Source organism: Panthera tigris, chromosome A3 (genome assembly GCF_018350195.1).
Source record: "Panthera tigris isolate Pti1 chromosome A3, P.tigris_Pti1_mat1.1, whole genome shotgun sequence".
Lineage (NCBI taxonomy): Eukaryota > Metazoa > Chordata > Mammalia > Carnivora > Felidae > Panthera > Panthera tigris.
In genome coordinates this window covers 92,111,583-92,137,251 of record NC_056662.1, presented here as the reverse complement: position 1 = coordinate 92,137,251, position 25,669 = coordinate 92,111,583, and the positions used below count along the sequence as shown (strand labels likewise).

The window sequence follows — 25,669 nt, the reverse complement described above, 5'->3', positions numbered from 1 at the left end:
GTTTTTTTTAAAGTTTATTTATTTTTGAGAGAGACAAAGATGGCGTAAGCACAGGAGGAGCAGAGAGAGAGAGAGAGAGAGAGAGAGAGAGAGAGAGTTCCAACCAGGCTCCATGCTGTCAGCACAGAGTCCAACACTGGGATTAAACTCACAAACTGTGAGATCATGACCTGAGCCAAAACCAAGAGTTGAATGCTTAGCCAATTGAGCCACCCAGGGGCCCCACATTATGTTTGTCAAAAAGATACATATCCATAGACAGTGACTTAACATTCTGGGCCTTGAGATCTTCTGAATCTCAATTAAATTCGAATAATCTTTTTTATTACTTTTCCCACTTTGTTCAGAGGTATCCTACGAATCCTAAAAGGTTGTCTCCAGGCCTTCCAAGAGCAGCAAAATGGGGATAGGAAGACAGGGACTCTGGAATTAGGACACTAGGCCTTCACCATACCATATTCCCCCATTCCCTCATTTTAAAATGTGATATTTTTTTCTTATTTAATCTTCTGATTAAAAAATCTCTTGAATAGGGGCACCTGGGTGACTCAGTCAGTTAAGCGACTGACTTCGGCTCAGGTCATGATCTCATGGTTCGTGAGTTTGAGCACCCCTTGGGGCTGTGCCTACAGCTCAGAGCCTGGAGCCTGCTTCAGATTCTGTGTCTCCCTCTGTCTCTGCCCCTCCCCTGCTCACACTCTGTCTCTCCCTCTGTCAAAAAATAAATAAACATTAAAAAAATATATTAAAAAATTATCTTGCATAGGAGACTTGATGTATGAAGGGAAAGGAAGGGAAGGGAAAGGAAGGAAAGGGAAGGGAAGGGAAGGGAAGGGAAGGGAAGGGAAGGGAAGGGAAGGGAAGGGAAGGGAAAAAAGTTAGAAAATGCCTGGATTAGGTATATTTTTAGGTCTCTCACAATTCTAAAATTCAGTTCTAATTAATATCTGCTAATATATGATTCAATTCAAAAGTGTTAATTGAATGTCATGGGATTTAGAATTGCACTGTTTTCATTTAACATATTGTGGGCACTTTCCTGGTATTAAATGTGTTTTGTAAAGAAGATTAATCCCCGTATGATATTCCATCAAATGGATATGCCACAATTTTTAATCATTACCTTGATTTTGTAAATGCAAGGTATTCCAATTTCTTATTCTTTTAAATTATGCTGAAATGAACATCCTTATACATAAATCTTTGACCAGCATTCCTTATTTCAATTGGATTATTTGCTAGAAGTGCAATTATTCACTCATTTATTCAAGAAATATTTCTAGAAAGCTGTGATGTACCAGGACCTATTCTATGATTTGGCATATAAGAAAGAACAAAACAAAGCCATTGCCCTAGTAAGTACATTATAATAAAGTGAAAATAAAATATAATATTAGGAATGACTATTGTTTTAAAAATAATTAAATAAGATGGGGGAATAAAGATGATGATGGAGTTTAATAGTATGAAATTTTGAGATTTCTGACGTATTTCTACCTAATCCTTTAAAGAAGTCCATTTTTGACATCTACAAAAATATATGTGAGCATCCCACACTCTATACTTCTATTAGCATATATTTTTAAACAGCATTCACAGTATATTTAGTGTGGACATCAATAAATGACATTGTTCTAAGTTCTGGGGGTTCTGCTGTGAATAAGAAATGTTCTAGTTTCTATAGATCTTGTTATCTAGTAGATTACCTTGTGTTAATTTGTTCTTATCATTTCATCCCAGTTTGTCTTTTGCCTCTTAATTTATTCATGATTGTCTTTAATGTACAGAAGTTTCAAATGCATATGTAATTAAATCTATCAATATTTTTTGCTAACTCCATTTATAGCTTTAATAATTTTCCTATTACTCTCTCCTTCCCTCCCTCCCACCTACACGACCTTCCTTTTTTTTTCTTCAATGTACCAGGCTTGAATTCATCTTAGGTGCTTTGCATTGGCTGTTTTCTTTATATGGAAAATCTTTCTCCAGGAATCTTTAGGGCTGATACCTCATTTCCTCTAGTCTCTGTTCAAATATCACCTTCATAAGACTTACAGTGGCCAATCTATTTACAACTCTGTGGTTCTCAATAGTACTGGTCATCTACCATTAAAAAATAAAGTGTATGTAGATGTGTTGTCTACCTGTCTCTCTCCCTTACACTAGAATGCAAGCTCCATGAGTGCAGATATTTCTGTAGTTTTGTTCACCTCTGTATCCCCAGCATCTCTCTCTCTCTATATATATATATATTTGTTGAATAAATTATTAAAGTTCTTTCCTCTCTTGAGGTGTGTAGACATTCACCTGCATTTCATTTTAATGTTTAGTTTTATCTCTTAATTAATCAGTTATTCCTTTTGGTGTAAGGAGTTAGGTAAGAGTCTCAGATTTTTTTCAAATGTGGAGTTAACCAATGTTTCAACACCATTTGCTCAGAAACCTTCCTTTTTCTACTGGTTCATGAATGCAACTTAGCCAGAGTACATTATTTTATAAACTTGGTCTGTTTCTAGGAAAATCAATCTTTCAAAACATTTCAAATGCTAAATGAACGATTAAAATGAAAAGTAGAAGTTAATAATTGGTTTACAGTATGTGCAAAAATTACAAGTAACATTATATATATTCTGTACCTCATAATACATAGTAATGTGTTTTTTTTTAATCTAGTAGACATCTTCCTTAAAATTCCATACCTCCAGAGCTATTTGCCCAGATAACTTTACATGGTTGTGAAAAATAACAACTAACACAGATATCAATAGGGGACATTAATGAAATTATTTTGTACCATCACCTATTACTGTATTGATACTTAATGTTTTGAAATTACCCTTTTCTATAGTAGTGAAAATTCGACTTACCACATGCAAGGGGAAATTATTTCAGTGACTGTTTGTCATATTATTCAAATATATCTGTATAATCTGCTGATTTCCAAAAAAGTTGTTAGTCAACAAACCCTACTTTTAAAATGTCTAACTATTAGGATATTAAGAGAAGAAAATTATTTTACTGAAGCATTCCTATGTATTTAAAATCAAATGCATAGTCACTATCTAATGAGTATGTATTTTATATTTATACAGAATTCAGAAGCAGAAACCACCAGGAGCAGAGTAGGATGTATATTAAGTCTCAGTATACATTCTTTAGAATACACAGGAAAATTCACTTATAACAGAAGATACCTGTATGAAGCTGTCACATTTCTTTTGGCTAAGTTTCCTGGCACTAGATAGGGAGTTTAACCATTCACTTGTGACCTCTCCGTCTTCATTCCATTTCTAAAGAGAAACTCTGAGAGGACTGGACAGAGGGGCAAGCTTGGACCATCTTGTTAGTGGTTGGAGTTTACATGTGGAAAAATGAAGAGAATAAAGTATTTTTTTTCTTTATAAGGTCTTCTCTATTTAGATCCCCTTCCCTTTTGATTGCTTAATTCTACTAATATAAAAAAACAATCTTGTTCTTCCTTTGTTTTATGATTGAATGGCATTGCTGTTGTTAGTTGGCCCTGTAGGAATAGAGGTGGGGCTCAAGGACAAGGGTCCACAGAGCAAATAACTACCCTAAAGCTGTGTGATGGGAATCAACATAGAGTCCAGCCCAGGTTGCTGAAGGAAATAGCATCTGGGGGGCCATTAGCTACCTGGACTAATCACATAACCCAACTTGTGCTTACAAAATAGTCTGTGCCCTATGCATATTATCTCCTAGTTATATTGATTGAAGGTAAAAATTGATGTAGGTAGAGAAACAGCTATTCTGGTTATCTCGAACAGCCTAAGATCTAAGAATTCAAGACTCTACCTTACTATTTTTCTCTTTTCATTCATCACATCTACTATATGCTATTTACCAGAGATTAATAATAGGCAGTTTTGGGGGCGCCTAGCTGACTCAGGTGGTTAAGCGTCCAACTTCAGTTCAGGTCATGATTTCACAGTTTATGGGTTTGAGCCCCATGTCGGGCTCTGTGCTGATAGCTAGGAGCCTGGTGCCTGCTTCAGATTCTGTGTCTCCCTCTCTCCCTGCCCCTCCCCCACTCACACTTTGTCTCTCAAAAATAAATAAACTTTAAAAAATTAAAAAAAATTAATAGACAGTTTTGTCATAATGTTATATACTCTATAGAGAATACCATAATTTTTTAAAATCCATGAAAAAGTTCAGAAAATTGAAAATGATTCATTTAAGTTTTATTTATGCCCAACAGACTACTTAGTAATAAAAATAAGGGAGTAGTTATCTTATAACATCTTACTTTTATTTTAGATATGGAAGTGAAATTGGAAATGTTACAGGTGCTGTGTGACCACATTTCTTTTCTCTCTCTGGTCAGGAGTTTACATTGCAGAGAGCTAAATTTTCTCTGAATGCAGAATGGCAGGTGATTTCTTTATCAGGCAACTCCCTACTCTGCACTGAATAAACAACTAAAATTCAGCTTTAAGCTTACCTCCTCATCTCAAGTTCTCAGAGAACTTGGACTCTTTCTGACTCATTGAAGCAATGACAGTAGAATTGTCTAAACAACCACATTCTTTCTGAAATTTAAATAACCTGAAAATGTCCATCTTTGTGAAATACACTGGGCACCCTCATCAGAATATTCTCTTCCTCAAATTCAGAACAATTACAAGTACAGACTCAGCCTGTCTTCTAATTTCCCTGTTTCAGAAATGTATAGTGCATACTTTTTGGTACAATTGTAATTGTTTTATTTAATTAATTAGCTCTTTTATATACAACTACTATTGCCAAATACTGTGCTCCTGGTACAAGAAACGTATCCTGTAAATCTTATACAGTAATCACAGTCCCCAACAGAGCCCCTATCAGAATGCGTCCAATAAACACTTGCTAACTAGAAATAAAAAGATCTGAAACTCCAGCTGACAAAAATTTGATGATGAAATGACACTTTCATTAACTAAGTGAATATATAAAGGTATCATAGTTTTCACTGAAGTGATTCCCTTCTGGGCATACTCGCTAAACAAATGATATGTGGCCTATAAATTTTGAATCATAAATTTTTGCCAATTATAGCATATTTAATTTTTTGGATATTGGCCACCTCATGAAAAATTACACCTGAGATAAATCACATTGATTGTTCAAAGTTGTTTTTTTTTCATAGAACAGAATAGAATTTGTAATACCCTGTCCAGGGTCAGGCAGAACTTAAAACATGTCCATATCTGATGAAAACTTGTCATTTGTGTATCCAAAACAATGAATTTTGTACTCTATTTCATTTTTGAAAACCTGACTTGCATAGGTTATGGCGTTTAGTATCTAAATTATTGTTCAAGTGATTTTTTTGATGTCACACCATGGGGAAAATGTAACCAAGAGTCTGAACTGTGTGTGTGGGGGGGGGGGGGGAGGGTGCTACAGAGAAACTGTAACTTAGTGTAAGGCATTTAGATACTTATATTTTTTTCTTTTTTATAAATTTCTTATAAAGAATACTGTATGGGGTTCATCTATGTAATAGATAATGATCTTTAACATCTTAGGGACAAGACAAGGGCATAGACTTGGCACTAATTCGCCCCTGCCTTCACACACACAGTAGCACACAAACCTGCTGAGTGCTTTTATTCACCCTGTAAACCTGACAGATGTGATCCCAGTGAGGTTCCACCATAATCCACAGCTGAGTGGAGCCCATATGTTATTAAAAAGAGAAAAAGAAAAGAAGAAGATTAATTCAGTTGTCAATGCAAGTAATTGGGGTTATGTTGCCACCCACCCTATTCTGCATGGAAGTTAGCCATTTTCTTAATTATTTATACAAAAACAAAACTGGGCTCAGTACCACCGATATATTTTTTGCAGTGTGTTTACCCCTGTGGCTCTTCACATTTCTTTCTGATGGAGTGTTGAAGGTACAGATTGTTGTCTTAATTGTACAGCCTGAATGAAGAGCATACTGGATTTATAGACACATAGTGGACAGAACCAGGCTTCAAGATAAAAGTAGAGACATGCTTAAATCTCTAACAATTTGTTTGCTTCTCCTTGTCAGAATCAATGACTGGAGAGAAGAGCAATTCTAGTATTTTCCATTCTATGCCCATTGGCTCAGAGAATGAACAATTTTAGCTTCATATGTCCCCAAAGTCTGCCTTCGTTCTGAGAATCTGTATCAAAATGAGGTAATATTATTTGTCATCTTGATTTATAAATACAAATACTACATAAGACATTGTTTTTATTATGACCATTCTTTCTCTTTGATGGATAAATGACACAGCCATTTGAGAATAGATTAACTAATAAGAAACTTATAGATAATCTGTTTTATAAAGCTTATTTGAATATGAGGTATTTTTATCCATAGCAAATCAGTCTACCATCTTCCACAAGTTTTATATAGAGTTGGAAATTAACACAGAATGTTGTAAAAGCAGATAAGTTACAAATAGAAATGCAAATGAAGTGCTAAAATTTTATAATGGGGAAATATCTACCTGGGATTGTTCTATTAAGTCTGGTTCTTTTTTTTTTCTTTTAACTGCCCTGTTGCAAAGTATTTTTCCTTGTCTCACTTTAAAATAAACTGTCATTCTGTAATATTTGGTAAGTGAATTTTTAAGAGATGATATTGATAATACATAAATCAAGTTGTTATTGAATTGTATTATTTTTAACTATGTAGTATAACTATGTATATCTGTGCACATACACCTGAATAAACAATGTGTGGGTGTGTGTGTATATATATATATATATATATATATATATATACATAATGTGTATATAAATCTATATGTACACACATATACAAACACACACATAATGTGTATATAAATGTGTATATAATACATATAATGTGTATATAAATCTATATGTACACACTTATATACAAACATATATACACATACATATATATGTGCATATGTCTCACACACAGACACAGATTTACATACAGATGTCTGGTAAGCAAGCTTATGATCAAGTGGTTAAAACTCTGCTCAGTTGAACAGCCAGTTTATTAAAAGAATAAAAAATGTCACTCAATCTTCTTGCAAAAGATTTATAATAGTGATTTTTTAATAATACCTTCACCAGATAAGATTCAGAGCCTTACAAAAGAGTTAATGCTTGGCCCATTTTGAAAATAGGAACATTAACAAAAGTTGCCAGCAAAATGCCATTTGGTTACAAGCACCATATTGAAAATCAGCTGATCTGCTCTTTTCAGCTCTTGTAGCAACCTGACAGTCAGAACATTCCAACTGATTACGAACAGGTTAATTAATAATATGAATTAAACATGTTCTTCTCAAAAGTGGTCAGTTTAGAAACCACAAGTAGACAAGACCTCTATCTAGATACAGAAAATCAGAACTCAATGTTTTGTACAAACCAGAATCATAGTATCCTAGAATCCCATGTCCATTTGGACCTAACATGCCATCTAGACCGATTACCCACCAGTGCCTGAATTCTTACTAGTGAATTATTATTGCTAGCATGGTTTTTAGCACGTGGACAAATTCCTCCTGAGAAAACTTACTTCATTGTAAACACCATTTAATTTTAGAGAATAGAAGCTTTGAATAGCCAAATATATCTCTGTAAATTCCATCCACTGGTCATCTTTGTATATCTTTAACCACAGACGTTTAGGTAAAGACCATTCTACATACAATTAATTAACTGATTTTATTTAGTATAATATGCATGTTTAAATTTATCTAATTGAGAGAGTTACTTGCAGTTGATTGAACCAACTGTGTTCTAAACTTATTTGAATTCGGGCCATTTAAAATCTGCCAAAGTTCCCCTCACATGGCAGATCTACTCATATTTGAGGGGGAAATGACTGAACAGTGGTTCATGACTAAGTAATGAAAAGTGCCTTTCTCCTAGTCCAGTATTAAACAGATGAGACAAATACAAATACAGTGCATCCTGAATATGCATGGAATTTTGAGCAAAATAGCTCTTTTAGAACTTATTTAGAGCTCTTTTAATCCTTAGGACCCAGAAACTGAGTCTGTGATTTTATAAATGGAAGAAATAAGGACAGAACGCATTGACACAACTAGAATCTTCTTTAGCTTTGACTCTGAGATTTAGTTATTGGGTCATGGTTTCAGGAAATATACCCATGTCCTTAGGATGGGTTCTCTTCCAGCAGTTTCTAAGTGTTTCAAACAAATAAGACTCCTGGAGGATCCCTGCCTCAACTGGAGCAAAGACTCAGTTCAGACTAAAGTTGAAATGCTAGACAGGAAGACAAACACAAAATAGGATGAGGATGATTCAAAATCCCTGCGGAGTTCCACCAAAATTCCTCTCTTTTTGTGTGTTGCATATATTAACCAATACATTAATTAATCAATATTAATCAGTAACATTTTGATGCCAACAAAAAATAGACAATTAATCCATATCGTAAGTTGGCCTGGAATTTATCTGTGTTGTTTTTCTTAGGTTGTATGTTGTTAATCTTTCTGGGAGCAATAGTTTGAGATTGCTTATATTGTTTTTCTTGCCTTAAAATAAGCCAAATAACCTAGAAATTCTCTGCTCTTTGAAGACTTGAACTACATTAACAAGAATTATCTGTATTCATAGCCATTTGATTATTTCTTTAAATTTTTTAGATGAATATTATCAGAAGTTGTCAGAGATTAAGATATTAGAGATTTTCCATCTCTACTCAGGTTAGTAATTCCTTTTTTAAAAAGCCCCCTTTCTTGGAAAATTACCCCTTTTTATTTGGATATGACTTTCAAGAAATATAATTTCTTATCTGTCTTGTGAACAGCATACATTTGAACGAATTTATTTTAAAGGTTAAATGTGACACTTTTTTGTTTAATACAAAACATAACTAATTAACATAACTAATCAATGTTTCATAACTAAGTAATAGAATTATTTATTTCTTTAATCTCATTCGATGATTGATTTATAAATTCAACCTCTGTGGTCAGTTTTCCTTTATAATTTTTTGTCTATTGATTTTTTTTGCTTGTTTTCTGCTGATAACAGTTATACCTGTTTTTCTGAGGCTCAAATTAAGTAATAGTCCTCTTCTTATGATTTCCAATATCTTTTCACACTTCTGGGACAACTTTTAATATATCAGTAGGAAAGATTCTTAATAATCCCCAGAATGCCACTGAAATGCCGTTTCAGGAGTTCTTACATGTCCTTCCAAGTCAGTATTTCCCAAAAACATTTTTGAGGAACACAAGTCCTTTAAGAGGCTCCTTGAAAGATGGCTTGGAGCAAAAAACATATTTGATAAATGCAGCATATTTCATTTTCCTCTTGTAGGGCCATAATGAATATTTAAAAAATGCTGTGACTTTCTGAGTTTAAAATATGCAAAATCACTCAGGTTTTCCTAAACGTATTTCACTTTGAATCTCCCACTTCTTCCACTTTTTTTTTCTCCCTTAAAATGAAGCCTATTGATGTTCTGTGGTTCCTTGGAACATGTTTTGGGAATTCCTGATATACATCACTATTTTTAGGTTTGCCAAAAAAAATTGCAATTTACACTTAAATCAGTTTTCAAATGGCCTAAAATGGGAGAAACTATGCCTTATGGGCCTATTAACTCTTCCTAACTTCCTAAAATCTACTCTAGAAGCCATAAAAACGGTATGAGCATTATAACATTGACATCATGGACCTGGCAGCAACTTTGGTAGCAGAATGAAACAGCTAGAGCTTTCGGCGTGCCAAAACTAGAAAACTAGGGACTATTGTTCAAAGTCTAAAAATGGAAGACAAAGTAATCCAAATACGTATTTGGCAAACAAACTGTAAAGCCAGCTTATAATTTTGTATCAGAAAGAGCAAATGCTGCTGACAAAGGTAAGCAACTGAATAGTTTCCCAGGATGTTGAAAGGTTAGTTAGAGAGTAGAGTATGGGTTTAGGTCAGTTGTTAGAAGACTGAATTTATTGTCTGATGACTCCACGGTTTCTGTGCTCTTTCTCTGGTGAGGGTAGTGGGAGCTACATGAGGAGCTGCAAATATTCTGGTAGAAACCTGCTTTTCTGTTGGTCTAGACTTCAAGCACCATGCTGCAGCCATGATGAATCCCAACACTCCCACAGCCAGCTGTGCAAATTGAGGAAGTTACTCAACTTCTCTGCTTCTGTTTCTTTATGTACAAAATGGAGGCAATGACTTCATGGGTTCTTATTACCTTAGAGAAAATAACACACAGAAAGGTATATAAAACCGTGGCAGGCACATATTAGGCTTTCTAAAATAATAGCAATTGTTACTGTTATTGATATTATTGTCAGTATTATAAGGCTTTAAAGATATGTAAGTTATTTCCCAAATAGCCAAATATCTTGCAAACTTTCCTATTCTATGGGACACAGCTTCTTACTATTGGAAATTGACCAGAGAGCGGTTTCAGTTGTAACTTTCCTAGAAAAGTTTTAAAGCATTTCCATTCTAGATTACTACGTGAATTCTTCATATAACCAAGATTCAATTTAAGTTTTTTAAAAAATTTTTCTGGCTTTTACAATAATGTCTTAGGGTAATTTCAGTAATACAACAGTCGTATTAAATTACTTATTTTCTGGGGCGCCTGGGTGGCTCAGTCGGCTAAGCGTCCGACTTCGGCTCAGGTCATGATCTCCCAGTTCGTGAGCCCGAGCCCCGCGTCGGGCTCTGGGCTGACAGCTCGGAGCCTGGAGCCTGCTTCAAATTCTATGTCTCCCTCTCTCTCTGCTCCTCCCCTGCTCACGCTCGGTCTCTCTCTCCTTCAAAAATAAATAAAAACATTTTTTAAAAAATTACTTATTTTCTACATAGTATACCAAATAGAGACTATTCTGCATTAATTTTTATTTTTTAAATTTCTCCTTCTCATATTTAGTTCATTATATTTTTAGGGAGATGAGTTTTTCATCTGTGATATATGCTGAAAATATTTTCTCCTTGATTATTTTGGTTTTTTGCCTTTATTTACTTTTTTTGTGAAATTTTTTATCAATTTAATCAATACATTCCATTTTTGTGTTCAGATTTTAAGTCATATGCAAAACTTTCCCTATTACTAGCTTATAAATTAATCTATGTTTTCTTCTATTAACTATGCAACTTTTATTTGTTATATTTAGATATCTTATTCATTCTTATGTGAGGTAATAATGCAATTTCATATTTTTCCACAATGGTTTTCTGATTACCAAATACCTCCTGTGTAAAAAGTCCATATTTTCTCCAGTGATTTCAAATGCCACCTTTATCATACACTAAATATCCATTTGTACATGGATTTATTTTTCCTTGAATCAATTTTAAATGTTCTTCAAGTATTTTATTTTTTGCATTGCTATAATAAATTTGATTTACTCTTCCAATATTTTAACTAGATCTTATTCATATATAAAGCTTGTTCATTTCATAGTCTGCCTCCTAATAGAATGTTATTTTTTGTGTTAATCTTATCACTGATTCTCTAGAGCAAGGGTCAGCAAACTTCTGAAAGAGCCAGATAATAAATATTTCAGGCCTTGTTGACAATGCGTTTCCTGTCACAACTATTTAATTCTATTGCTGAAGTGCAAAATTAGCCATAGACAATAAATACATGAATCAATAAACATGGCTGTGTGTGAATAAAACTTAATATATAAAAAAACTTATTTTACAGAAATGATGGCCAGCCCATTGACTATAATTTGCTGACCCCTACTCAGGATAAGATTGCCAATAATAGTATTATGCTGTCTGGATAAACAAATGTTTTTATCTTTTTTGCCCACTTACTACAACTCTTAATAGTTTTTGTTTTGTGGTATCTGTTCATTTTGTTTTGTCTTTTGTCTGAATGTGTTCTTTAACACCTCCAATGTAGTATTAAATACTAGTGGGGATACTGGACATCCTTGCCTTTTGTATCTCCTCAGTAGGAATGCCCCTAGTGTTCTCTAAAAAGTAAAATGCTGGCTTTAGGACTAAGGCATAAAGTTTTTACTGCGTAAAGCAAGTATTTATCAGTTTCTATTTTGGTAAGTGTTTTAATCAGAGATAGGTATTGAATTTTATAAAAGATCTCTTCAGGGACACCTGGGTGACTCAGCTGGTTGAGCATCCGACTTGAGCTCAGCTCATGATCTTGCGGTTAGGGAGTTTGAGCCCCACATTGCGCTCTCTGCTGTCAGCGCAGAGCCCGCTTCAGATCCTCTCCCTCTTTCTACTCCTCCTTCACGTGCATGTGAGCTCGCTCTGTCTCTGTCAGAAAAAAATAAAATTAAAAAAAAATCTCTTCAGCATCTACAGAGATAATCATGATTTTTCTGTTTAGATCTGTTAATGTAGCAAAGTATTTCAAGGATTTTCAAATGTTAAACTGTTCTTACATTCATAGGATAAATCCCACTTGACCATGATGCATTATTTTGTGTGTATGTGTGTGTGTTTTGCTAATATTCTATGTAGGAATTTGCATCAATATACATAAGTGAGATTGGTAATTTTATGTATGTGAGTATGTGTGTATGTATAGGTTTGGGTGTTAATGTTAGCTTTGCTTCATATAAAGAATCTAGATGTGGGGTGCTCAGTCAGTTAAGTCTCTGACTCTTGATTTCGGCTCAGGTAATGATATCAGGATTCATGGGATCGAGCCCCATGTCAGGCTCTGTGCTGACGTCATGGAGTCTGCTTGGGATTCTCTCCCTCTCTCTAAGCCCCTTCTCTACTGGCTCTCTTGCTTTCTCTCAAAATAAATAAATAAACACTAAAACAAAAATTTTAAAAGAAGAATCTAGATGTTACCCTACATTTTTATGCTCTGGGCAAATTAAAATAGCATTGTGATTATAGTTTCTGAAAATTTGGTTGAGTTTCCTTGTAAAACTGTCTGAAACTGAAAATTGTTTGCATTGAGTATTCTGTGGGGCTTTTCTCCTTTCCAACAGCTGAAATTCTTGGATTCTTTTTTTCTTTTTTTCTTAATGTAATTTTGTAAGGATGTCATCCATTCTTTTGTTTACTTTGAAAATTCCTTATCATTTTCTGGACAAGCAATAATAGGTGATTCTTTTTGGGCAGGAGTGAGTGGTTGTGTTGATTTACAATTTTTTGGAGAGCCTCTCCTGTTATTTAAGTAGTTGTTTTGTTGTATTCAGCAAACTTCTTGGCAGGAAGTTGTTGGAAAGGGATTGGCATGTTCTCTGACTTTATGATCCTTTTTTTATTTCTGTAGGATCTTTAATTTCCTTTTTTGTTTCACCAAAAATCTCAAAGGGCATTTCAAATCATGCCTCCTTTCACTTCATTCTTTCTCTTTCCCTGAAGTGGTTCCTTAAGACAGCCATTTTTGTTCCCTTGAAATTGCAAGACTTCTTGTATTCTCAGTAGTCATTCCTCTGACCCATCCATCTCAGATCTGTTCTGGATCCTCCCCACCAGGGTGCATTGCTCTCTTTCTGGGAGTGATTTCACCTGTGTTCTTCCATTGTTAGACCTTGCGGCTCTCTTCTCTGAGTCTCTGCCTAATCCTCTTTTCTGGAATGCAAGTCAGAGTTGGCTCTGCTTAAGTTATTTATTGCCATATTTCTATATAAATTGGACTTTGTAGCATTATCTTCCTACCAACTACATTTTGGTATGGATTATGGTCCTATTTTTGTTAATATTCATGTTTTTGTAAAGTTTGGTTGGCTGCCATTGCTGCATGGAAACATGGATATTCTCTACTATTGTTTTGACAGTTATTTTCATATATACATAATTTAAAAACTTTTCTCTATTTCCTTCAGGGGTTTATTTTGTCAAGGTATAAATCCTCACCATACGTTAACATATTGGAAAGTATTAACTGTGTCTGAGGAAATAAGGACTTGAAACATTCTAAAGTAAATGTAATTAACATTGATAGGATGTATGTCCACCTTTGGCCTCTGAAACAACTTTCGATAATTATATAAATCATGCTTAACCATGATGTTAGAAGTTGTAGACTAGAATAGTAAGCTGGTCAGTACATAGTATCTTTTTTCCCTCACTTCACTTGTGAGGCTTTGGCTCATCCCCCTTTGAAATTTTAATTTGTGGGAGTAATAATCTATGAAGTAAACACATTAATGGAAGCAGAATCATGAGACCTGGATTCTACTAACCACTCAGGGCTAGACAACTAGTTATGTGGCCTTCATATCATGAAACTTGGCCTTCTCAGCATAAAATATTTAGGCTGGTATGGTAGGATGATGAAATCCACTCCAAGAGTCTAAGGGTCTATCTTGCTTTTGGTAGTGTGTATGCTACGATTAGTCCTTTTCATTGATCCCAGATGGAACATTCAGCAGCAAATGACCTCAGATCTTTTATCTCTTGACAGAATGACAGAACTCCCTGAATATCCCTGTAGCCATCCATCTAAGAGCAGGTCACAGAACAGAATGCCTGAGGTGAACAGTGGTTCGATAACTTTGGCCATGGTTTGCACATTCTTGAATGCTCCCTGCAATCATTCTATCTTAATCTCTCTCTTTTCTCTCTCCCACCCCTCTTTCCCTTTTACCTGTTTATTTTCCTCTCATATATGAAAGAAACGCAAAGAAGGTGGAAGCAAGTATAATTTTTCTGCTGTATTATTTAAACATCCACTAAGAATGTGGTGGGGGCCACTGCTCAGATTAAAGTATCATCCTTTTGCTGGCCTGCCACCTTGCTAATTGGATCATCAATTAACCTGAACTTCCATTTGCTTCAATCAGTATCCTTGGATCTTTGAAGTCAAATTATTTTTATGTATCTGTTGCTAGGTTTCCAGTCTATCTTCATCACCTTCATTTCTTCAATTCACATAAATCAAATACTAAACACTAATAATCTTTAAGAATCATGAAATTATTGAAAGTGATAGTTTATTTTTCACTTTAATCCCATTGAAAATGAAAGACATATTTCAAGCAGAAGCTCTCTTCATTTCTTTTCTAGAAGACTTTCTCATTTTTTTTTCTATAAGACTGTGCACACAAAAAGCAATATGTTTACTGTATATAAAATTTTTTATTCCTCAAAATCAATACCTGGTTTCTCAAACTAAGCTGCCTCTAGCTAAGAGGTTTGTGGTGAAACATTTTCAAGACTAAAATCAAAACCTTAGTTTTAAACACAAGAGCAAAATGGTGTTTAAAATAACCTTATTAATTTTAAATCAATTTCATAGTTAATCTAACCAAAGCAAAGGTCAAATGTTCCTACCTCACCTCCATGAAAAGGTAGTAGATAGCTAGCTAGCTAGTTAGATAGATGTCATATTACAAATTCGATTTTTGATAAAAGTGTTTTTGTTGTTGTTTGTTTCTTTGTGTTTGTGTGTGTGTGTGTTTTCTGTTTTTTTGTTTGTTTGTTTTGTTTTGTTTTTGCCTGTTTGATATTGTCTTTGTAATTCAGAGTTAAAATGGAGGTGTTACTAAGGGATAGTTAAGTACATAGGCTTCGTAAAGAAAAAAAAATACATTGTTGAAATATTATCTTCCTGACATACCTTAATTGAGAATTTAGCTTCACATTCTTTCCCTTAAAGAAGAGAAAGCAGAATGTGTTAAATAAAGTAACTAAGCATCAAATATTTTATAATCACTAACTTGACTTAATCAACAAATTGTAAAAAAGAAAAATCATTCTTTGGACATGGCAACCAAGTGTTAGATGCAAAAAAATGAACATTATTTCTCCATAGTAGCAAAAGAAAAGTACTGAAAAAAAAATCAATATGACAAAAGAAAAACAAAAAATGAAAGGAAGCAGTGGTCCCAACTAAAATATAGAAAAAACTATTGGATAATTAAAATGAACTTTGAAATTGAATAGAATTTGAAATGGAGGTGATACTTCTGATTGATGAAGATAATTACAAAGCATCTATCATCTCAACAAATGAGAATTCCTTTCTTAATTTCCTTGCTAGAAATAAGCTAAACTATTTTTAAGTCTTAAATATATTTTATTAATATGGAAAGATATGCATACATATTGAGACACTAAGTCTTGCCATCCGTAGGGGATAATTCTTAAATTTTAGAATACGAACTTTCAGATATACGTGTATGATGATGTGTTGGAGCAAGATATATATTACCTTTATATGTTATACATTATATAATTTTAAAATACACATATATGTATAATTTTTATGCCAATAATATACTTCTATAACATAATTTAATTACCTATTAGTATGACATTAGAGAAATTATGATACAATTGAAATAATGCAATCTCTGATATTGAACTTCAAGACTATTTCTTTTACTTCATTATTATTCTAAGAATACATTTGAAGCAAAATTACTTCTTCTTAAAAATTATATATTTTTATATATTATATATTTATATATTATATTATATATATGCAGTGACCATGGAGGAAAAAAGGAGACATGCCTTTGTGTGTATATATGTATATATATATATACACACACATGCATGTGTACACATACATAGGAGAATATTAAGGCTTCCACTTGATAATTTAGGCAGTATCTTTTTTCTTTATTCGTCTTGGCAATTTGACAGGCAAAATGTAGCACATCATTATTTTAGGTCACATTCCATTGACTAAGTAATTTAATTATTTTATTTTTCATGTTTTCCTCAGCCATTTGAATTTCTTAACTTTCAATAACATGTGCATTTTCTAATTTTATCTCCTATTGTATTTCATTTATATGTTATATATGTTGTATGTGTGTGTATACACACAAACATCATGTATACAAACTCATAATATGTAAATATATATAACGTATATGCTTTTATGATGTGTGTATATGTGTGTATAAACAAAGGGTATTTAGTGTTTGTCACTTTGTAACTGTTTTGGATTGATAGTGCTGTTTGTCATATATTTACATCTATCCTGTTTTTCTTTTTATTATTCCCATTGTTGTGAGGCTTGAAAGAAAATTCCCCTGTATGCACACTAAAAATACTCAATTAAGGATCACAAATTTTGATTATTTGATGCATTTACTTTCACATTACACTTCTACTCTCTTGAATTTATTTTGGCATACAATAGATACGAGAGAATTATTTCCTTTCCCATTTACAGAGTTAAAAGTTAATTCAAAACCAGTTTTAATTACTTACATTTTCTATATGGGAAAGTATTTGCTTCCCTGTATATCTTTCTTTAATTTATATTTCAATTCATATATCTCTCTCTACATTCTGGTGTTAGCAGTACAGTTTTAAAAATAAATAATTGTGATGCAATAATAATACAATGGACGTCTTCTTTTGCTACTATTATTTGAAAGATTCTGAAATATACATTTGGACTTATAGACAAATGGAAAAATTGATGTATTAAGTTCAAAATTTTTCCTTAAGATGGCAGATCAGTTTTGATGGAATTGGTGCCCTTCTTGTGTTGAATCTTCCATTTAGAGATAGTGTCTTCTGGTAATAAGAGATTTTTATTTTATTTTATTATTTTAAATCTATCAGAAATAAGACAGTTTTTCTTGTAAATATCCTACACAGTAGTGTTAACATTTTTATAAGGTATTTAATATTTTTCTCTGCAAAATCTTCATTTTCTAAATGACTATTTTAAGTATCTAGGAAAGTTATTTTGTGTTTTAATTTTTGGAAATGACCTTCTTTACAAACACTCTATTAAGTGCATAGGTTTTTTAAAAATTTTCCCTTGAGCTTTCCAGGTAGTAGAATATATTTTCCTGAGTTAAAGATGTGTCTCCTTTTTTTCTCCATACTCAGTCATAATCTCATTTTTCATTCCATTGCATGAGGTACGGCAAAGTTTCATAACAGTGCTGATCATGGGAGTCAATACTTATACTTGACTGTAAAAAGAACACCTGTAAAACTGAAGTGTTTAGCCCAAGTTCAATAGAGATTTGAGCTAATCCATGTAACCCAAGATATTAAATTAAAAAGTGTGTATCTTAAAGTTTTGGAGTATTTATCATTTGTGGTGAAGTCTCAGTAGTGTTTGTGACTCCAATGCTTAAGACTGTTCCTCATTAAATGTTAAATAAATATTGCCATTTATTTGAGGTAATCCCTTATCACAGTAGGGAAAAAGTATAATTTTTTATTTCCTAATATTCTTTTTTTTCTCTCAATTATTCTTAGCTTTGTCTTTCTCTGCTTTGCTCTGATTTTTTTTTCAGGATATTGACTTTTCTCAAATGTCTTTTCTTTTAACCTTTGGTGTGGTCAATTATGTTGAACAGTTTTTATAATTTAGAAATGGGTCATATTTATTCATAGTGTACTCTATTTTTCAGTTTTTTGGAGGGTGCTATTTTTGTTAAGTTTATTTATCTGAGTTGTTGCTAACCTGAGAAATCTGAGACTTCTGCTTTGTAATCTGGAAAAGTTTATATACAAAATTATTAGTTATTAGTTGAAACCGCCTGTGTAATTTCCACAAAATTCCCACAGGCTTGTGATATTTTCCTTTTTTTTTTTTTTTGGTTTTTTTTTTTTTTTTTTGGTTTTTTGTTTGTTTTTGTTTTTGCAGGGAGGGGAAGAGGGAGTCAAAACTCCTCTCCTGCTTATCAGTCAGCTCAAATCCTTCCTGTCTTGTGTTGTTGATTTCATTAGCATTAATTGAGCTGACAGTGGTGGGCAATGAGTACACACAGAAGTTAAGATGCTGTTGCTGCCTTTTACAGGTTATGGTTTACTAGGGGAGGACCTTACTTTACAAATCACCATTCAATATATTTTTAAATGCATTTATTTCTTTGTCAACATTCATGCATATTAGAGAAAGTCTGAAAGTTGAAGTGAATTTTTATTTTAAATAAAAGTAATATTTTGTGATAATTATGGAAAAGTTGTAGAATATGGAGAGTTATAATGAGGGAAATCAATCATACTCCTCCTATCCAGAGAAAACTACTATTAACATTTTAGCATATGTCTTTGTAGTCTTTTATCTGTGCTCATTTTATGATCATACATTCTATATACATAGAATTTTATATACTGCAATTCTGGTTACTTTTACATTACAAGCATTTTTCTTTGCCATCAAAAAGATTTTGAAAGCATAATTACTGTATAAAATTACATCCTGCATGTGCACAATAATTTTCTTAAGGTGCCCACTTGGGTACTTAAGTTGTTTACAATTTGCACTTTCACGGACATCTTTATTCACAAACATTTATCCACTTCTTACATTACTTCTTTAAAACAGATTACAAGAAGTAGAATTAGTGGGTTAAAAGTCTCAACATTTTAAAAGCTTTTAGTACATATTGCCAAAGGAGAGAAAAACTATGTTGGTTCCTGTTCCTTTTTCTCCCTCATGCCCAAGGTTTATTTTATATGTTGTTATATACATAATTACATATACGTATACACATATATATATAATTGTAATTATACTTTATATACAACTTTACATTCTACTACTTTGACCTAACAAAAGCATTTGTTGCATAGTATCATACACTATATATAAATCTATTAATAGACATTCAATAACCTTTGGATATAATTATAGTTTATTTAAACATTTGTCTATCATTGAAATTTAATCTATGTGCAATATTCAGCATTATACATAATGTAATTCTTGTGTATTAAAGCAGACCTTCTTGTAGTTATGATTCGGTTTTGAAACTTTTGACTTTTTGTTTGCTAGTAGGGATCTCCTCTTCTCCCAGTTCCCCTACCCCAATCATGCACATCGCGTCAGGTTAATTAACTTTTTGATTGGGTTCATTTGAATCTGGCTCTCAAATTGTAGCTTAGTCTGTCAATTTAGCACTGCCATTCCTTCCTTTTAAATGAATATATAATGTTGCTGCTAAAACGACCTTCCAATGGTCGTTTTACATCTAAGTGACTTTGATAAAGTTTTTATCATGAAGAAAATAAAGTTTCTAAAAGGAATAAAATAATAGTTTTTATATTTCTGAACTAAACATAGAAATAATTAAATTCTGGTTTAATATTAGATTGTAAAGCACAGAGGTAAGACATTTTTAGTTTGAGCTTTTAACTTTGATTTAAAATTCTAATAATCCTAGGTATTATTTTACACTTCACCCTAAGTACAATAAATACCATGCAATTATGATGTGTCGAGTCTTTAGTTGATTAGCTATTGTTCATAAAGGTAAAATAGTCACCAATTCCTGAAAAAAATTTTTTTAGAAAGTTAAGCAACAAAATAATTTAAAAGTGGACTAATTGCTTTAAAAATGTATAAACTCTTCCTTTTTAAAGTTGCACAAAAATTATGAATATGTTAACTAATAAAACATCAGTTTCCAACCAACTTGTATAGAGTATTAATTAAACTTTTTTTCTTAATGTTTATTTTTTTGAGGGAGAGAGAGAGACGAAGAGTGAGCAGGGGAGGGGCAGAGAGAGAGGGAGACACAGAATCTGAAGTAGGCTCCAGGCTCTGAGATGTCAGCACAGAGCCCAACCTGGGCCTCGAAGCCACAAACAGTGAGATCATGACCTGAGCTGAAGTCAGACGCCTAACCGATGGAACCACTCAGGCAACCCTAGAGTATCCATTTAAAATTGAAGGAAATAAATGAAATCATCAAAACCCCTTTTTAAAGAAGCAGAGCAGACAGAAACTATACCAAATAAAATGAAATTACCTTATAGCTCCTTTATTTTTTATTTTTTAAGCTTATTTATTTATTTTGACAGAGAGAGAGAGAGGCAGGGAAAGGGAGAGAGAGAATCCTAAGCAGGCTCCGTGCCATGATGTAATTGACTGTGTTTTGAAGGAAGCAAAGTAGGATGGGAAGCAGGGAGAAAGAGAAAGAGCATGGGGGGTGATGTCCAACTTTGCACATAAGTATTGCTTAAAAACATCTGAGGCAAATATAAAAAATTGTAGACATCATATATTAATTTTGAGTATCAGAAAGGGAGATATTCATTATCCTTTGTAGTTTTTTTTCATACTTTTATCTATGGAGAAGGAAAACTAAATGTCTTATAATGTAATGCCTAATAGAGATACTTCAGCAAAAACAGTATTCATTCCAATATATTTGCCAGGCTTTTAGCTTGCAAAAATTATGTAACAATTCTCTAATCTTAATGCAAGAAGGCAAGGTTTTAGGTAGTCCTGTGCTTCTGGAACCCAGCATTACATCTGGTACTTTGATAGCTTTTATCAGTATCTTTTCAATGAACAGGTAGTGTAAACGAACGTTAGTTTAAAATAACTTCTATCATGATTTAACAGAAATCAATCTAAATCTTGCTCATTTCTTGGAAACAAATAAAAAAAAAACAATTCCCTTTCTCTAAAATCTTTAGGCATGGTGTGTTCTTTGTGTGTGTGTGTGTGTGTGTGTGTGTGTGCGCGTGTAATTCTCACCTCAAGGGAAAACACCAATTAGACTTGATTAGAGAGTAGATTCCTTAGGGACAGCTGGAGAAAAGCTCATTAAATTCAATTCTTGTAAAGATGGCAACAAATTGAAAGATTTTTTTTTTCATGTAACTGGTATCCCAAGTCTGTAAATACTCTCACTGACTGTGTTCCCTTGCAGGCACCCCTCTAATGAAACACACATTTTTAACTACATGCTATGACAAAATTCAGCAGAAATAAGAGTTGCCTGTGGCAATTGCCTATAATCCCAAAATGTTTTCTTACCTTTGGAAGAATAATTTCCATTGAGGATACAAAGTGACCAGCAAGATCTGGCAGGTCATGGGAGGAAACATATCTCAACCTTTATAAAGATTTTCATATTATAAGTGATTGACAGCAGTAGTCAATTAGGATAAAAGATGGCTTTAGAAAATATGGAAAAACAGGCAAAGGCTTGAATCAGTTTTTTTCCCTAAGATTTGCTAGTCATCAAAATTCATCTTTCTTATTCCCTGTAGCCCCACTAACTAGAATGACAAAATGAATGGAAATGCATCTTACTTAACTGATTCATTCATTCACTCATTCACTTATAATTCACAATATATTCCAACAATGTATTGCAACCAAATATGTCAGATATGGGATAGATATGACCTCCTGGCAATTTAAGGACTAAAAATAAACCAGTATGTAGTCTGAAAGGAATATGAAACACGACTATGAGAGGTTTATGTAAATTATGGAGAAGTGTTAAGGAAGGAGAAAATATTGAAAAGTATTAAATAGGGAGCACTATTTCTCATTAAAGGGCCTTGAAGAAGTCAGAATGTGGTAGGAATTGGCTAATGACTGAGGCAGACATATCTTTTACTATCTCTTAGGCTTTACTGTAGGAATACTGATCTACCTTCTTTAAGGCAAATACATGTTCATTGTGTATATGTCATTAAAACAACAAGAACAACAACTGTATCCTTTAGTGAACACGTGGCTGTTTTTACCTGTATGCTTCTTGGCTCATGTAGAAGCTTCCCATTTCTGCCATTGTGCAACAGAAATTGTGTACATAAAAATAATTCCTCAAATGCCACTCCAACAGAAAAATGAACCAGGGATATTGGGAGACAATAGGCGGATGAGAAATGGTATCAGATTAAGAAATGGGAATTATTATAATAGATATATGATAAATATATGAAGAGAATATTTTATCTTCATCACATAACTGTAACATGAGAGCTGATGCTGTCACCTAAAGCAAACTTTAAGAAATAAACTATATCCACTCTTAACATTATTAATCATTAATCGTTTGAAAAAAGTAATTTGGCAGTAGCATCAAAAGCCTTAAGAATGTTCTGCTTCTAAGAATTTATTCTGAGAGTATCATCAGAAATAGAGATCAGGATCCCATTACAAGATTGACCACTGAATTGTCTAAAATAACAAAGCATTTGAAGTACCATCAATGACCAAGAAAAAAATAACTTGCTAAATAAATGATTGTTCATTCATGTGGTGGAATATTACAACAGTTGTTTAAAACCTTATTGTCAATATTTAATCATCATAAAATATATTCATAATTTTATTTATGTATTAAATTAGGCCATTCATTCATCCATTCATTTACCAAAAGTGAATTTCTATTTTAACCTGTGGCCAGCTCTTTGACTATTTGGGGAGTACAGTGGTGTGCAAGACATTGTCTTTGCCTTCATGAGAATTATAGTTTAGCTATGAGATTGAAGAATCAAGCAATCTAAATGTGATACTGTGTTAATAGAGAAGAGCAAGATACTAGAAGAACACAATAGAAATTGGGGAAAGCAAAACTTCTTGAGTCAAAGTGAACTTCACTTGTCAAGACTTCCTCAAATGTTGTCTAAGATAAGACAAGAAAATGAGCAAGATCTGAGCAATGAGAGAATATTTGGATGAATTTTCTAGGCAGAGGAAACATTATATGCCAATGTCCAAAGGAAAAAAAAAACACAGACATTTCCTATACAGTATAATTTGAATTTTCTGTAAAGTACTCTAACATACTAAGAATCATTCTCTCTGGAAAGGAGGAGATTTGGTTGATATAAATAATTTCCCCTAAATTTTAAGTTTTTGATTAAATCTTATTTATAGTAAATATGATTTGCCATTAAATTAGGAAAAATTAACCTTATAAATTTTCAAGAAATTCAAATGATCAGAGGAGGCTGACCTTCAGAAGAATTAATCAATACTTAAATTTATTCTGTACACTGTTCATGAATTCTCTTGTGTTTAAATACATTAGCATCAAGATCAGGATATCAATCTATCAACCTGTTTCACATGCCTCACCTATTAAAATTTGTGACTTCAAGCAGCATACCTTGATGATTAACAATAAGGTCATATGGTAAAATGTTACCCAGCAGCACACGCTTGTCTCACACATGCCAGGGTCACAAGACTATCACAGAATTTAAAGATGGGGCAAAGTGTTAGTCTAATTACCTACTTGAATTCCACAAGAAAAATCAATAATTGCTCAGAGAACTTGGCTTTTTTTTTTCCAAAGGTGGCTTTACAACGAAGCTCTAACTGGCAAGATGAAGGGGAATGCAGCTGTGTCTAGAAGGGCTCTGGGTCTGAAAGTACTAACCAAACTACATAATTTTCTCCCAGTGTGTTGCAAATAGATTTCCTCATGTCTTGAAAACTTACGATATTTGAATTTTCTTCTTAAATCGAAAACACATATTATTTCTATTGTTAACATCAGCACCAACATCTACAAAGACAGATTTTGGGGAATCTTCTGTGTCATAAATTACTATGTATTTTGCTGGCATTGGAGGAATATGAGACATTGTTCCTGACCTTAGGAAGTTTTCCTCACTTAGAAGGGCATATTAAGGAGAAAAGCTATATCTGTGCACCCACCAGCAGTATCGCTAATATGTTTTACGTGCTGTGTAAGTGATACAAACAGTAAGTTCTTAGGGAAGGCAAATGAGGCTGAACTATATATGGGTGCTGGAGGTCAGAGATAGCCTCCAGAAGGTGTCACTTGAGTAATTCAAGAAGGGGAAATGTACACAAGTAGAGAGTGACATTTAGAAAACCATTTTGTTGTGATCAAAGACATCTTAGAAAGTAATTGTAATTTTCTTCTATTATTAATTCCATTTTTATAATTGCTCTTCATAATTGCCTAATTCTTTTTATTATCATTTTAATAGAGGTTACACGAATCTGATTTTAATCTATCCTGAGGATCAAAAAAATTGTAAGTTTCCCATAGCAGTTACGTTACTTTGATTGTGGACAAGACTTATTTCCTTTAAGTACATATTGCTATTTTATACAGAAGCAAAATTATATTAGTTATCTGTTGCTGTATAACACATTATCTCAAACCTAGCAACTTAAAACAACACGTATTTATTGCCTCACACTCTCTGTGGGTCAGGAGATCAGGTGTTGCTTAGTTGGGTCCTCTTCTTCAGTGTTTCTCACAGGCTTCAGTCAAGGTGCTGACCTGGCTGAGGTCTCATTTGAAGATCTGACTGAGGAAGAATCCTCCTGCAGGCTTACTTGCATAGGTATTGACAGCATTAAATTTCCTGTGAGCTGTATGACTGGAGGACTGAATTCCATGCTGGCTGTTGGAAGTAACCTTCAGTTCCCTGTCACCTGGGCCTCTCCATAGGGCAATTCATAGCATGACAGCTAGCTTCATCAAAGCCAAGAAGGGAGATAGTCTGTTAGCAAAACAAAATTTATAATTATATGTAATATAATCAAAGGAATGATATCCCATTAACTGCTGTGTTCTGTTAGTTAGAGGCAAGTCACAGTTCCTGCCCATTTAGTAGGAGGGGGTTATACAAGGCGTGAGTACCGAGAAGCAGAGATCTTTGGGGAGTTATCTCAGAGTCTATCTACCACACACATTCATGTATTTTATATGCTGAAGTGAAATGCATATTATGGCATAAACACAAGATTCTTAATTCAATACATGTGATTAATTTAGGTATTCTTGACTAGAAGATGTGTAAGACTAGATTGATATGCTAGTTTCTGGTTAAAAGTAGACTATAGTCTAAACTCTAGATGCTCTGCTAACTACTATACAATGTTAGTCAAATCCTCAACTCCACCTATGCCAGTTCCATTATCTATAATATCCAGAGATTGGACTACAAAGCATGTTAATGTTAATATTTTATTGCTGTACATCACACACTAATATGAAGCTTGAAGGTGAGTTTGGCAAAAGGGTTTTTTAGCACTTCTTTTAAGTGGAAGATC

General features: G+C 33.3%; 1 protein-coding gene and 1 long non-coding RNA gene across 2 annotated transcripts in view; one reads left to right on the top strand and one right to left on the bottom strand.

The window, feature by feature from the left end:
* Positions 1-25,669, top strand: part of LRRTM4 (leucine rich repeat transmembrane neuronal 4) — a 699,335-nt gene that overhangs the window by 574,136 nt on the left and 99,530 nt on the right. The window lies entirely within an intron of this gene.
* LOC122237362 overlaps positions 24,829-25,669 on the bottom strand; it is a 29,577-nt gene continuing 28,736 nt past the window's right edge. The window contains exon 3 of the long non-coding RNA XR_006215832.1: positions 24,829-25,116. This is a non-coding gene — a long non-coding RNA (uncharacterized LOC122237362). The remainder of the gene's footprint in view (positions 25,117-25,669) is intronic.